Source organism: Calypte anna, chromosome 13 (genome assembly GCF_003957555.1).
Source record: "Calypte anna isolate BGI_N300 chromosome 13, bCalAnn1_v1.p, whole genome shotgun sequence".
In the NCBI taxonomy this organism is placed as follows: Eukaryota; Metazoa; Chordata; class Aves; order Apodiformes; family Trochilidae; genus Calypte; species Calypte anna.
The window spans coordinates 6,995,623-7,012,733 of record NC_044259.1 but is presented as its reverse complement, the minus strand read 5'-3'; positions in this window follow the sequence as shown (position 1 = coordinate 7,012,733).

Below are 17,111 nucleotides of genomic sequence, written 5' to 3'. Positions count from 1 at the left end.
ACTTCCTTTAATGTGTTCCAGATTTCAAAAAATTCTCTTTGCCTATTTAATTTTTTTCCCCAAGGCACAATAATGAGAATGACAGTATCGATATTTTACATGGGAAGTCAGAGCCAGGGAGAAGAACTACCCTCATGAAAGTAGTCCTTAGTGCTACCTCTTGGTCAAAACCAGTCATGAGATGTTGTCATTAGGTGGAATCATAGACCTGTGGGTTATATCTTTTGTTTTCTGCGAGGGATAATTTTCTGGTTATTCTTTATGGTGGCAGAGCTATCTGAGTAATTTCAAACGTATTTATTGCAGAAATATTATATATATTAGGGAGTGAAGATTGAATTTTATCATAGAACTCAGTTTTTGTTTGCTCCTACCTTAACTAAATTTAAAACATTTACTGCAGGGTACTGGCTAGCATGGAGCAGTCTATAAAGCAGGACTTTGTCCAGGACTGGTGATAATAGCTGCACATATTTTATTTAAATCTTGTGAAGAACCATTTTCTTGAGATAAAACTCAGGCTGGCATTTGAATCTCTTGTCTGAAGAACCACTGGAACTCAATTTTGAAACTAAAATCTATGATACAATCCATATCAGAATGCTCTTTGCAATGAAATGGATGAAGTCATGTTTGAAAGGGAGCATCATGGAACAATTCCTCTGTTATGTAGACAGAACAGATTTCTGCCATCTTGTTTGCCAGCCATTTCTAATTTCATTAGAGAAATTTCTAATTTCATTTCTAATTTCAGAGAAATGAATATTAATGGTTCTACTGTATTTAATAGTTTGTTCCTGATTGATTTTTGCCTTCAAATTATTTTTTTTCCATTTAGTTAATTTATAGAGAGTTTACCATCTAAGTTAATTACATTTTTTCCTTTCAGAGGTGAAAATGTTCAGACAATAAATGTCATTATTTTAACAAGTATAGTGAGGGTACGCAGCAGGTTGAAGATGAGTTTATTTATCCTTCCCTGTAAATATTGTGGGCAAGACTCTTTTATATTGTAATACTCCAAATTTTCCATTAGCTAAGGTATGTGTTATTAACATATCCAGTGAATTTACATATCCTGATGTCATGCACAGCTAATGCAATAATGTCTGTGTTACAGACAAATGTAATTTCTTGCCTAGGCTAAGTGGATTTAGTTATTCAGGTCAATGAGAAAATGTTTATTAGTACTAAGTCAAGAAATGTAACCACTTTGATGTCAGGGGCATAAACTGTATTATATGTATTCCCCAAATATTTTCTTTAATTTTTCTTTATAATTTCTTTAATTTTTCTTTATATTTTCTTTGTATGTAGAAGATATGTAACTATGACATAAATACAATATGAGATAAAGGGCTGAGTATGTGGGTTTATTATCCCATTCAGACCAAACTGAATTTTTAGAAGAGCTTCAACCACTAATAGAGTAATGCTAAATTCACACATATGGTGAAAAAGGTGACTTCAGGGAAGACAAATCTGTTTAGCAGAGGAATACTATGGACTTATAAAACATTAATATATTTATACAAATGTCACAGGTGGTTAAAAAGAAGCCCTTTGAAAGTGTCTTAAGTTCTACTAAAGAAAAGGGCAAAGGAAAACAGGTTTTATCCATTTCTATATTACATGATTGCTGTCATCTTTTCAAAGTATTTGCTTTTCTTCCCAATAATTATAATACCAACAAAGACAGAATCAATGGCTTTAAAACTGGAAAAACCTGGGAACTGGCAAAATCTTGGCCCTGGTTTCTCTCTGTTTCACACCAGTGCACAACAGGAACAGGAGATCTATTCCACTGTTACTGTGGCTCAACTTGTTTGTGATTATCTAAAGAACAATGCAAGAGTTCTTGGTGCTTAGTAAGAATAAATCTTCTGAAGTTATCTTATTTGCATTGTATAGACAGAGGGGGGAAAATAGAATCATTTAATAGCTGTTTTATCCTAAAGGTATTAAAACTCATTTATTGTTCTGTCTGATAATCATTTTCTCAATTTTCCTACAATAACCTAAAATATATACATTGTGACTTTTACCCAGTTTAAAAACCATTAATCTATCAAAATGCAACTATATCAGGACAAATTCAAATTCAGAGAGGGATGATCTGAGTTTATCCCAATAGAACTGACCTCAGCTTTGGGTGAATGAAAGATTCTCAAATACGAATGCTGGATTTTCCTTGGGGTTTTCACTAATGTAGCTACATCACTATCTGACTGACAGATTCAGAATAAGAAGCAAGACTCACAATCTCAATAAAATGCAAGCTTTTGTTCAAGATTAGAATGCTGTGAACAGTGAAAGTCCCCCTCAAAGCAAATTTACCTCAGAACACAGAAAAGTTTATTTTTAAGAAAAAGTAAAGATATAGATAATTCCAGAGGCATCTTTACTTTTTCTATGGAACTGAGACCTTTGTTAACACAACAGTTTTCTCTTTTGAGAGACTGATTCTTCCTGGAAGTTAAAGTACATCATATCCTGTTATTTTAGCTGGTATTTTTCTTACTTCTTTCTTTTACCCATAAAAATTACTCTTTTTTTTTTTTTTTTTTTTTTTTTTTTTTTGTGAAATAACTGCTTTGTAGTTACATACTGCAAAAGGATCTTTTTCTGCAGAGGACTACAAGGCAGAACACAGTTGAAATAAATGTTCTTCCTCCCCATAGTTTCAGTATGCTAATGGTTTTATTCATGCTACTATGGATGCTGTTTACAATTACCTATTAACTTGGAAACCAAAATCTACTTATTTAGCAGAAAATAGCTTTCATCTTTATGTAAACACATTAGTTTATTTGTTAAATACAATGTGAAGGGTGCATTAGTGGCAATAAAATTAAAGAGGATTTAAGATGTTGCTTTATCATAAGTCATGGGAATGGCTCACTGCGAGGTTCCCCAGCTCTGCTGATATTTCAGAAAGGACTTCTTGCAGTATCAGCAGTTAGTGTATTACCTCCAGCCTCGCTACTTTTTTTTTTTTACTTCCTTTAAATATTTAAGATTATTTATATAGCCAGAATCTGCAGCAGATGGGATAGAAAAGATCCCTGGTGTACAGATCAGCTGCCACAGTGCATTGCTGAGAGGTTCCTGCCAAGCTGCCGGACTGAGCTGGGCCAGTTCAGTGTGGGTGAAATTCCTGCTGCTGGGAAGGTGAAAGGGCCAAGCCCTGACCCCTGGACTAGACCTGGTGAAGCCTCCAAACCCTGTCCTTGAGTCCAACACAAAAAACATCCCTCCCTTCAGCTCCTAACACCTGTGGAACAAATAATCTTATTTTCCCAGAAGTCCTTAAATACTTAGGAAGTCAAGTGTTGAGGTCCATGGCTGAAGTTTCTGCACAACTGGCAGATCTTTTTGTAAACCTGGAAATGGACAACTATATTCCTATACAGGTTGTTTGCATATTTAGAAATTAAGACTAATCTGATAAATTACATACTAAAATGTGTATGAAATAAAGGCAAGATAATCTAGCTGCATAAATAAGCCCACTAGGTCAAAGCAGAAGGGCTATGTTTGAATAGAAACTTAGGGCACTGGACTCTGTGACTGAATTTTGAGGTAAGGCCAAATTCTGGCTTCATGCTGAGAACATTCTTGTTTCCCTACACAGTGGGCAGGAAAGATGCAAGATGTGCCCCTGACTGCTAAACCCAAGTTTGTTGTTGAGTGGGCTGCAGCTGCCTAAAAGAAGCCTGGAGAACAGTTTGAATTATTCTGGGGAGCTCATTACAAGGAGGAGGTTTGGCTACCTCCTCATCAAGGCTCCGGCTCTTCCATTTCCCATCACAGTTGGTCAAAGGGAAAGGCTGGGTTCAGAAGGACAGTTCAAATCCATTCCTCACCCTGTAAGTTGTACTATATGCTGAGTTTCAAAGAGAAATTACTTTTTTGTTTTGGGCTGCTCTGTCATTCCAGACTTTGGGAACTGGGGTGACTGAGGAAAGGTTGCAAATGACAAGTGTTTGCCTAGATCTTTCAGCAAATTTCAGTTTATCAGAACAACTCAAACCCCACTGTTTTTGAAATAAATCTTGAATAGGTAGCTTTGGAGAGATAGTCCTCTCCATAGCATTTATTTGGAGACAATATTGGGATTCACTGCCTTTGTACTGATATTGAATATAGAATAAAATCTCTCTCAGACATTATCAGATATAGAAAGAATTTCTTTACGGAAAGAGTGATCCGGCATTGGAATGGGCTGCCCACTGAAGTGGTGGATTCTCCGTCCCTGGAGATATTTAAAAAAAGACTGGATGTGGCACTCAGTGCCATGGTCTAGCAACCGCAACGGTGGTTCAAGGGTTGGACTCGATGATCTCTGAGGTCCCTTCCAACCCAGCCAATTCTATGATTCTATGATTTCTTGGCTATATCCTATATCCAAGATGTTAAAGTTATCTTAAGATGTTAAAGTTATCCTTTAAGTACTTCAGACATTACTGAAGCAGCAGACAGTGCAGTGACATACAGGTTAGGAAGAATGCAGGCTTGATGGATTCAGGCACCTAATTTCTTTGCAATACTGATGGCAGAATATATTGCTGTAGTGCCACAAATCTCCAGTACATTCTATAGGCTTATTTTCTCCCCACAGTACTTCTGCTCCCATGGTATAACTGTGTACTGCTAGGCTAGCCTTGAAAATGTGACACCAAGTCTCTCAGATCAGACACCATACATTAGCTTCTACCACACATTCAGCAGTGCTTTCTCACATTTAGTTATCTGTACCACGGCTTCTTACCTGTTCCAAATCCAACATTGCAGTCCATGTGGTCAGGCTTGTCTGTGAATGAAGTTGAAAAAGTGATAGCATCCTGCAGCTGGGGACTTGGCACTTAGCAGACAGAATTCTAAGTAAAGGAACATCAAAAAAATTTACATTCCTCCCACACATCTGAGCTAAGGTGCAAAGTTTCAGACAAAGAGAAGCAACTTCAGAGATGTGTGCTGTACACCCTAGGATCTAGATGGCACCCAGCACCCAGCCATTAAGACCAAACCCCATTTCTCTACCTCATACTGTAACTATATGTCTTCTCTTTATTTAAGAGCATTCATAGCTGAACAATGCTACTTCTGTTGGTACCCTACTCAAACCCTCGTGAGAGGTTACATCATCAAGACACTTGGTCAAGTGCTGTGTAACTTCAGGAGGGCAAATTGGGGAAAGGGGGGATGGAAAATGTGATTAAGGTATAAGTATGCATACTTATATGCATATGCCACAGAGGCAAATATGGGAAGACACCTGAGAGCCAACAGTACCTCTGTTATTTATTCTTCAACCACATGGCAATGTGAGCAGGTTATCAGTGTGACTGAAAACTGACCCTGGGCTTTTCCCAGTAACCTCAGGCAGTCTCCAATAGCCCAGGTTAGGAGCAGAATTGCATTCAAATTAGAGGTTTCAAGTGAGAACAGATGATGAGAGAGTGTCAAGACCTGAATGAGATCCTGGGTGATCTCTTGACTTCAAGATCTTTGTATAAATGGAGGAAGCTGAAGATCTCAGACTCACTTATTTTACACTTATGGGGCAACAGAAGAGACCAAAGAAGAATCTCTGTTTGCCATGCAAATTAATAGTTTAATTGTCAAGAGGACTACGAGGCAGAGGGTTGAGAAACCTCATGAAAAATTTAAGTGCAGTTGGTCCCACAAGCTTTCATCTGCTGATTAGGCATGTAGGACTTTCTGGAGAAATCTTTCAGAGAGAAGAAATATGGGAGACAGAAAACAAGAGTAGACAAAATCAGTGATAAGGTTTTGTGAGCAGATACGATGAGATAATGTGATTTCAGATTATAAAGGGATGATCAAGAAATGCATCAGATTTACTGGAAGAAAATTCTCACCAAGATACTCAGCACTGCCAAAGGTCAGGATATCTAGTATTAAGATCAGTGCTGGTTTTGTGTGCTTTCCTGCAATGGAAAAAAACTGTGCTGAGCTGCAACAATTGTGCTAGCACACCAGCTTTTGGTAAAAGAATTGGTCTATAAATTTTGCTAACTGCTATCTTGCATGATTAGACTAGTTATGTTGTCACAGACCCTCAAAGATGAAAGAAAATTCTCCATACAGGCATAACTTTATGGTTTTTTGTGGGGAAAGAGGGATGTGTGGAGAACAGAACAAAAAATACTATTCAAAAAACTTCACTATGATTTTTGTCATGTTTCCTGGAATTCCAGTGATTAAACAGCAACAACCACCAGAAAGGGCAAGAGTACAGGCAGAGTATAGTGCTGAGAGACAAAATTAATAGAAGCTGTATATGCTTAAGGGATGAATGATGTATTGGTGCTCTTTCAGTGTCACATGCTGTGCTGGCACAGTAGACCAGACAGGACCTAAAGACACTGACCTGTCATCTGCTCTGCTCTCCTCCCTCAATAATATTTCCTCACTAATAATATTTGCCTCACTAATATTTCATTGATTGTTTGATTATCCTGAAGCTTAAAACAGAACTTTGGCAACTGATGGAAAAAGATACAGAAGAAAATTTCTAGTGTTTTGTACAGAGAGAAAGAGGCTGCTGGATTTCACCATTACTCACAATCCTCTCAAACCAATGGATCTTGAAAGAACATTGAGAGAAAATGAGAGAAACCTTGCCTTGGTGCAGCCACCACCTTGTAGTGAGTGCATCCACAGAGCCAGCCCCTTCCTTTGCTTTTCTGTTAACCTGAAGGAGGAATTGGATCTCTGCCATGCCAGAAGAAGGAGCAATGTGTTCCCAAAAGGGTTCTGGATTAGTGATGCTTTCCACTAAATGCTTTCCACAGATGCTTGCTCTGCTCCATAGTGGCCTTGCATTTCCAGACCATTTTTAGTGCAGGAGACTCCAAGCATCTTGTCAAATCTGATGAATTGCCTCCAGTGGGTTACTATGCTTCTTGCCAAAGAACTGTTCTTGATTTTGGATCCTTTTCCTGCCTGATGGGGTGCATATGCTGCCTGATCCCAGCACTTTCCAGTCAGCTGTTCTCACTGTCTCATCCCACACTGCCCTGCCCTGCTGCTGTCAGATCCTTTTGTGTTCATAATCAATTGTTTTCTTCTCTATTCTGCCTATGATATGCTATGTTCTGTTTGCGTTGCCTGGGCCTTGGGCACTCATATAATTTCTTGCTACCTGATTTTGATGCTGCCTAATACAGCAGCTGCCCCATAGTTATGCTTACTGAGTTCTTACTGTCTAAGCAGCAGCTGCATGGCCTCCTGTTTCTATGTTCCAGATGTCTGATCAGCTGTTTTTGTGAAGTTATCCTTTCCATGGTCTGATTCTATTGTCTGGCTCAACAACTGCAGGATCAGTTGCACACATCTTCTGGTTGTGTAATTACATTTCATATATTATCTAGTTAGTACTTTGAGATTTATCCAAATATCTGAGTATCTACCCCTCTCTCCTTTCTTGCCTTTCCCATGTCTAATTTCAGTGCACCCTAATCACATTCCATTTACCCAATGAATTCCTCTTTCCTTTCTGATTTCTTATCAGCTGCTCTTTAGTATCTATTTTTATTTTCACAGCTTCTGCTAGTCAAGGATTCTGATGTGTGAGTTGCTATTCCTGCAGCCCCATGTCTACCACCATCCGTTTAATCATCTCTATTGTGTGCTGCTTCTGCTGTTCAATCAGCAGTGATTTTTTTTTCTTTTGTGGAGGCCTGCAATGATCTCATCAGTACTTTTTGTCATATGATTGCCCCTGGTTACCATTCCTATTGGTTAATCATCACAAGGAACTCTGTTCTTGTACAGTCTTGGGTAGTAATCTGCTCTTGCTGCCTTTGGTGAATTTCTTGAGCCCACAGAGTGGAGTTAGACAATTTTTAGAAGCATATGCTTGGACTAAATACTGCAGTAATGATATTGCTGGGCTTTGTGGATTAGTCTCCTGGAATTAAATATCTTAAATTAAATATAAATGGGCATTGTAAACTAAAAGCTTTGCAAACAGCTGAATTTCACTGCACAGTAACCAAGAAAAAGTTCTTATTCTTCTGTCATATTGTTCCCTTTCACATGTTACTCTGTGTGGTAAATATGTAATGGCTCTTCATTGACCAACAACATATACATCAAGGTTCTGATGTTCATCTTTCAACTGCTCTTTCTCTCTATCTAGTTATCCACTCAGCAGACCTAGTGTGGTTTATTGCTGTATTATAATATAAAATAAAAGGACAGTAATCAGCTCATATAAATTATCATAGGTCATTGACTTCAGCGGATCCCAACAATTAGACTCTGAACTCAAAGTCTCTGGAGGGGAGGACACCTGCAGCAACTAAAAAGCAATGTCTCCTGCTTCTGACTGAGAAAAGTAGGTAAGTTTTGTTTTCTGGGAGAGGACTGAGAATATGTAGAGAAGAACAAAACCACCTTGCTGTCTTACAAAGAGCTTAAAATTTATCAGACACAGAGATGAATTTTTTCTCAGCTGTGCAAAAATCTGTTAAGTTCTATAAAGCAGCACCTACCTTTCCTTCCTTAAAGAATTTTTTTCCCCACACAGACCTTAGGAGAGTGGCTGAGGTTGAATTTACTGCTTTACCTCTTAGGGTGCTTGCTCTGGCTACAATGCTGATATACTCTTGCAAAATTTAGAACAGCTTGAATTTTGCTAATTTTGAACTTGCTAATTTTGCCCAATGCTTTTCCCATGTAAAGCTGATGTGTCATAACCTGTCTCATCTTGCAGCTGCTCAGGGGGGATGAAATCAGATTTTTTTCTTAATCTGGACAAATTTTCTATGATATCTGTGTAAAAGCAAAAAGTATTCTGTCTGACTATTTCCTAAACTGTTTCAATATCTGGGGAAAGGGAACCTGGATTGAGAGAGACCTACATTTGTTGAAATGAATTAAGCTGTTGAAATAACTTAGAAGAATGCAAAAACTTGCTAGCAAGTTTTGTAATGGGAGGGTGCATGAGACAACCTCCTGAAGTACCTCCCAGTTCCATTTTTATGATTGACTTCAAACTGCATAAACTGTGATTTATTAAGCTTTATAGAAAGCTATTATTTTTTTAGGTAGCCTCCCACATGCTTATATATTTACCCAAATCTTTCAGGTTTATAAATTCTGAAAGGTTAGAAGGATGTAAAAAGCAGGTAGAAAGTTACTTTATGTCAAATACTTTATAATTTGGAGAAATGTTTGAACATGGTGGGGTTTTTTCCCAAATGCAGGTATAGTGAGACTAAAAAGACTCATTTTAGAATTGAAAAATAATTTTAGCATCTGGATCTGTACAGAACTGTGGGAACTTTTACTGACAAAAGTTGATTTGTAAATATAAAGCACAACTTTGAGCTATCAGTCTCTTTTCATATTGAAGCAGCAGATAAAATTAGATTGGGATATTGGATAACCTGGTTAAGTGGAAGTTGCCCCTGCCCATGGCAGAGGATTGGACTAGATGATCTTTAAGGTCCCTTCCAACCCAAACCATTCTAGTATTCTGTGATAACCATCTCTACAGATTTATTCAGACACATTAAAGGCATTCAAAAATTTCAAAGAGAATTACAAAAGCATTTCAGATCTTACAGTGCCTGTAAGCTTCTGTATCTTTCATAATCTTAATTCATTAGGTAGCACAGGGAGCACTCCCAGCAGGATTCTGTCTGCTGATAACCATGAACACTGAATGCATTTGTGGAAGATTTTTGAGGTTTTTGTTGAACAGCACTATCCTTTTCTATTACAAATACAGCACTCTGAATAAATACACTTCTCTTTTTGGGGAGAAGTTTCGGTTTTTGGGGTTTTTTTGCCTATCTGGGATCAATTAATTTTTCATTACATTAGGAAACAGTCAAACTACTGTAGCATAAGGATAATATTTAAGCCTTTAGGTTGTTTCTTAAACCTTATCTAAAAACTCTTAAGCTGATCATAAGAATCGTGGATTCTTCCTTTGACTTTCAGTGAAGTCTTTGAAAGACTGAAAGACCATCAGAGAGCTGGCACTAATTTTTCCAAAACATGCTTAGATACTAATGAAGCAGAAGAGGAGAACAATTTAAATTTCCTTATAAGAATATTATGAAGAAAATATTCTGTATTATAGAAGCCATTTACTAATATAAAGAATAATAACATGCTATATATATTTTAATAATCAATTTACAATTGAATAGCACCACTGAGCCAAATAGTGATCTCATTTACTCCATAGGAAGGAGTGGGTACAGTTAAGTCAGTATAATATTCCAGGGAAGACTGGAACTTTGGGGAAAAGATTTGTTGGAATGTACCTTTACATTTGGAGAGTAGTTACTGATAGGCTTACAATGTCTATGTTAGACCTAAATCTTTACTTAATGCCCACAGAAGTCACAACAGAAAGTAATGGTGAGGATTTATAGAGCTCATTAATAATTATAAATGCTTAGCAGGATAAGAAGATGAAAAGAAATCCACAGGTTTCTTTTGAGATTCTTCATGCTAAGTTCCTTATTAGCAACAGAAAAAGAAAAAAGAAACAACAAACTTGTATTTTCTCCTCTCTCTCTCTGTCTCTCAGTTAATTCAAAAGAGAAGCTGTTAATTAACACCCAGAATACAGTCAGTCTTCAGTTACTGGATTAATTAGAGAAGACTTGCTGTGGGTTTTTAATTCTCTTGGGATATTTTTAAATCTGGTGGGCAGTAATACTGCCATCTGTTACTTACTGCCATGGTTAGTTCTTAAAAAATCACTAAAATCCTGAAAACTACAATAGCTGCCATCAAGGTTCCGGAGTGCTTTTTGAAAAATAAAATCAACTTACACACTACTGTTCACATCTGAAGGAACAGTCAGTGCACCTCCCAGACCTGTCATGGAAAAACAGCTGGTCTGAGACAGCAAAACGAACAGCCTGTCCAAACCATAGATCTACACCTTACAGAAACTTTACAGTGAGTATTTACATAACACTGTGCTAAAAAAAGTCATCAATTTTTATCTAATGCTGGAATAATAACTGATAAGAACATGCTGGTGTTGTCTTAATTCTGCATTCTTTGTAGCCTGGAGTGGCTCATCTGCATTCAGCTCTCTATAAATCAAACCTGGTTTTACTTGGAATACCATTGAACACACACTTAACAAGAATTGCCTAGGGGGGAAATACCAAGACATGGTCTAATTGCAGATAACCCAGTCCTCTATTCTTTTATATTCTTTTTAAAACTCTGTTGGATGGGGTTGTTTTCTATTTGTATTGCTGATAGCAGTCTGACAGACTTGCAAAGATCTGGATCCTTTCCAGACAGCTTTGCATGCAGTGTTTAATGTGCTGTTTTCTATCAGTGGATTTGTCAAGATCTGGCTGATGGTCCCTTTAAGTACAATAAGTTCAAACCATGTGCTTCTTGGCTTGGGATTCTTCATCTCTATTATATTTTATGTACTTTCCAATGATCTCAATATTCTATGTTTTCACCTTAGGACTCATGCCTCAGCTGCTGGCTGTGTTAAGCATTTTCATAGAATCTCAGAATAGCGAGGGTTGGATGGGACCTTACAGATCATCTATTTTGGCTTCCATCATTTCAGACTAGATAACTGTATATTAAATAATACCTACTATGCCATGAAGTTATTATTTAGATCTTTCAAATTCAAATTTGGTTTATGTCCAAAGAACAAACTACCTTGTTTTTTTAAGAAACAGCATCTTTTGAAGGTCTCCTAAAATGAAGGTGTTATATTTCACAGCTGATTCATCTCATCACCTACTTTATCAGTATCTATCATTCAGAGAAATAAATTGATATTTTACCCATAGAGAAGCAGAGAAGGCAAAAGATTGTTCTATAGTCCTAAGGAGGGAATTTTTTTATGATAACGAGCAAAAAATGATTGACTTCTTGTGGGCTGAACCCATCTAGACAACTGATTTAAAGGGTAAAAACATGCAGGAGTTACAGGAATATTTTTATCATGAAGGAATTTAAAGGTGGAAGGCTCAATATTGTAGGAGATAACAGATCTCTAGGAATTAATAGAGGGTAAGAAAAATAAAAAGACACAGAAAAATGTGTTCAGACCTCTAATATAGAAATTGTTAGTATAACTGTTAGTATAATATGAAGTTTTTTATATGCATCACACTCAAAAAATATATACCTTATGTCCTGCTAAATTAGAAGATGATCAATCATGAACTGTTCATTACTGTTGCAGTTATTAGATTGGGCTGTCTTAGATCTCCAGCCCAATATGGTGTTTTCAAATTCTGCTTGCAGGAACAACTCAGAATGAAATGTATCTTTTCTGGTGTATTATATTTCAGTACCACTGCTGCAGTGTGAACACAGTTTCCCACCCTCACTAGAGAAAGCTCTCTGAAGCTGTGTTATACCAGCTGGTGTGCTCAGTGCCCACTGACGTGACTGAGAGAACTGCTGGTGAAAACAGTTTGGCTGCACATGAAGAAAAGAGAAATGAAAGCTATTTTCCCCTCTCTTTACTCTCTCACTGTCTTGAGATTAATTTTGGATCTGACCTTCAGGAGCTTAGCTATCATAAGTATATATATTTTAGATTACATTTGTCCAAAGTAGGAAAGTTGATCTCAGTACATCCTCACTTGGGGGAGATTTGCAATTTCCCCAATATCAAATCCCTGAATGTACTGATTACCATTAAATCCCATCCTTCTCACCTTTGGGTAAAAAGTCAATTCTTTTTTTTTTTTTCCCCTTGTAAGGCAGTTTCACCTGTTGTAGGGATATGTGCCAGTAATATCAGCAGCTTGTGAGCTGATGTTCATGCAATAACACTACTGATTATTAGGTAAAGACAGACCAGCTAAATACATATCCTACACTGAGTTATTTTTTCTAATCTATCAGGTAAAAATTACAGATGTCAATACCAGTGCAGCAAGGGTTAAGATATCAATTTAACACATTCTAGTTCAAATACAGCACAAGAATTTTTATAGCTACTAGTTTGTTATAGTTGCATGTACAATGAATACTAGAGACATCTTCTCAGGAAGACAAATTTTGTAACTAAACTCTTATATTTATTGTTTGAGTCCTGAAACCATGGATTTGCATTTGCATATACAGCTTGTATCCACTGTCTATTTGTCTTACAAAGCACTCTATGTACCTTATTCCATTGGCTGCCATCACATGCATTCCTCCCACGTTGTGGTCACCCACAGAACATTTCTTCAAACTCTGACAGGTCCTAAAAATACCGGTTTGCTTCGCTGAAATCAGAAGAGAAACACAGTTGCAAAAACTATCTTTTGCATGGTTTGCAGACTTCCAGGATCTCACTTTTAAGACACACACACACACACACACACACACACATTCTGTAACAAGCATCCTCCTTTTCCTCATACTTCCTTCAATGGTAGTACAATTATGTCTATCAGCAATTATGTCAATCTATTGTTGTTGAGGCTGTACTGCCTCAACTATTATTTCACAAAATCCAAATACTTATACAATAAATATTTGTGTCTCAAATCCTATTTGACTTAGGAGTTGATAACCCACTAAATGTGTATAAGAGGACAGTATAGAGAGTAAGAACTGGGTGCAATTAGGCAGACTCACATCCTGGGGTTGCTCAGCTGGGAATCCATATGCTCCATAAGGCTGTGCCTTACAACTAACATCCCCAAGGCACCTTAGTTATACCAGAATCCAAGTTCACAGCAGTGAACTTGGAGATCCAAGCAATTATTTAAGATTCCTTTTAGGTATCGTGTTGTCTCTTAAAAAAAGAGAACAAATAGATTAAAAGTAAAAATTGTTTTACTCTATGTGTTCAGTTATTTCCTTTCATTTTTACCCCTGAAGTGCAAATCACAGACAAGTTGGATGGAGTAGGAAGAGAATAACTTGAAAGATGTTTTGACTTTCAAGTACTGTAGGGAAGATAAGTACCAAATGCTTGTTCTGTCCTGCTGAGATCTTTGAAATTTTTCTTATACCTTTAATGTCAAGCCGGAGAATCTTAGGTAATCTCTTCCTCTGAAAACTTTTATTTGAAATCAATATATGCCTATGACATGTTTTCTCTTGTAACTTAAATTTTGCAGCCAGTTCTACTTATTTAAAAAACTTCATGTGTTTCTTCTTTTCCTTCTTACATCCCTGCTTTGTCGATCTTTTATTTTAAACATTTCAGCTGTAATGGGCAGCAACATTATAATTTCCTCAAATTTTAACCTCAGCTGCCCTATGCCAAGGTATCCTTAGACAAGGGAATATCACTTTGAGCTTTCTTTTGAGAGGCTGCTAATGTTGGAAGGGAGGCATTTTGTGGGATTAAATAGAAAATCAATAGGATAAACAGCCCTTTAGCTAGAATGTTTATTTTTACTTCCTGATTGCATCTCTCTTGGAGTTGCCTGTGGTAGAAAATTTGAAGCTCTAAGATTAATCTTCCATCTGCACTCTGAAGATTTCGCTGGGGCAAATTATAAAATAATATGGAAATTACCATCCCATTTTTATAATCTCAAAGTAAGCTCCGTGTTTGGAACAGTTATTTTCTAACTCAGTGGTATAGTTTATCTATGAAAAACAAACACAAAAAAATTAAGGTATTTGAAAATGACACCAACATTTTTCTTTTTTAAAATAATCCATTCTAGATATATCTGAGTTGTTGGATTAAATTTAATTGGCTGTTTTGGTAGGTGAATGAGTTGCTTTCAGCACAAGTTGGAGTTGGGGAAATTTTCTTTGAAGCTTTTGGGAGACATTTTTAGTAGGAAAGAAACAGAGGGCAAACCCTGGATTCTCCTGCCTTGCAGAGATGCAAAAGTAAAATAGTTCCCTGTCAGTGGGTTTTTTCCACAATAGAAATTTAATCCAAAAGAAATGTTGTCTTCTTTTATCTGTATCTCTAAATCCCTAATTATTTTCTTAAACTGTTATTCTGGAGTTGAGAGCCCAATTTGTCCTCCAAGGAAACTCCTGGGGAATTTCCATAAAGCTGCAGAATAGCCACAGAATAATAATGGCAAAGTCAGATCCTCCGCAGAGCCAGAAATGGCTTTTTAAAGAAATATTAAGTACTTCTTCAAAGGAAACTGGTTTGGATATGAATGCATTTTCACCTAAGAGTTTCTTTTAATGTTTTCCACAATTTTATTGAAGGTCATAAAGATTAAGGTCTGGAAGTTTAGACTTTTTTGAATCTCCAATATTTGGTCCAAAAGTCAGAATAAACTTACATGAAACTATCTGTATTTCTCATAAATGTTAGTATGTAATGTTTAAAGAAAATTTTATTGTAAACCTTTTCTGTGATGTTACATAACACCATGAAAAAATAAAAATATGGGTTGTTGTGGATAGCAGTTACTGTAGATAAAGATGCTAAGCTTCAACCACCCACAAATGACAGCAGTATGTAAGTAAAGCAGTAAATCCAAAAATTGGGCTCAGTCTTTTGTCTAGAGGAGTATTTTTCAGTTTGCAAAGCGTAATATTTTAAGAACAACTTTACAGACCCTATCTGTGCATCTACATTGCATCCACACATAGAATGTGTGTCTCAAAGAGATTAAAATTCATGTGAAAAATCTTTGAAGACCAAAAGCTTTTGCATTTTAGGGGCAGAGACGTAAATCTTGAGCCTGAATCTATTAAGCTATGTAGATACTATTTATATTAAGAATGTGGGGAGCTCAAAGACAGGAAGTGATTTAAATTTTCAGTTTTGAGAAATCAGAAAAATTCTGGAACCAAAGGCTGAAAAGGAAGAAATTGGCCAGATATGTATTTCCTCTGCAGCTTTAACCCAGTGCTCTGAGAGGTACAGAACTCATCATGGGCTTGACAGTTTCTGCACTAACTGCTAATTTCTTACGGTGTGTTATAGGACTCTGTTCCAAAGCAAGCTTCCTCTTCAAGGCTTTTTCAAGATTTCTTATGAATTGAAATGGGGAGGAGGGGGTGTGCTATCTCAGGGATTTTATTTTTGACTTTTTTTCCACCATGTGCAGAGCATTTTTTCCTTCTGTTAAACCATGACTAAGTGCTTTTTTTTGCTTAGAATTGTTATAAATATTTTATTGGGCAACGCTTGGCTTGCTTTATTTGCCCTGTACATAAAAAGCTCTCATACTTTTTATATATTTCTTCATTGAAAAATTCTGCATGAGCTAGACCGAGGCAGTGCGTTACTCCCAAATTCAGAACACTCATTACATGTGATGTAATACTCAAGCTTTTGTGCTGGGTTACCTGAGTCACATTGTTCCACTCAGATTGTTTCAGTTCCATGATTGGATGTGATTGGATGTCATAAGCTGTCTGTGTTTCTTTTGCAAAAAACTGAGTTTTGTTTAGGGACTCATTCTATTATCCATACTCAATAAAATCAGCTACGCCAGCTGCTCTAGTGGGGGGCTGTACCTGTGCCAGGGACTCCATCAGGCAGTCAAAACTTATTAGTTCAGGTAGAGAAATGCACAGATATCTAATCAGCTTTGAACTTAAACCTGATTCTTATGCTTCAGCTAAAGCACCGTGGAGAGATGCCCAGCAAGGGATGACTTGCAAAAAGTAATCAGATCCCTATCACCAAGCCACCTCACACCTAACTGGGACACAGGGTGTCAGCAGCATTGCTACAGCCAGGGCCACTCTGGTCCCCAAGAATCAATGGGACTCATATACATTTATTTATCCACTATTTAAATTTTTTTTTATTTAACTACTTTTCATGCACAGTCATGATGTTGCTTGAATCTGGTTATTACAAGTGTTTGCTCATAAAAGGAAAACAAATTGTTCCTTATGTTTACTTTTTGTCCCAAATTTTTATCAGAAGTTCCTGGTATAATTTGCAAATATATCACAAGTCAGAATGAACCCTGGGTCCAACTATGACTTTTTGAAAGTTATAGAGTCCATTTGGGAAACGTTAGTACAATTAATTCAATTACCTACAGGAACTCCCCCACTTTTCTACATATTATAAGGAATTATGGATCCTTTGCTTAATTCTTTGTTTCCTCCAGATATTACTTTAATATTTAGTAATTTCACCTTTTTTTTTTTTTTTTTTTGCTCTGCATTCTCTAAAA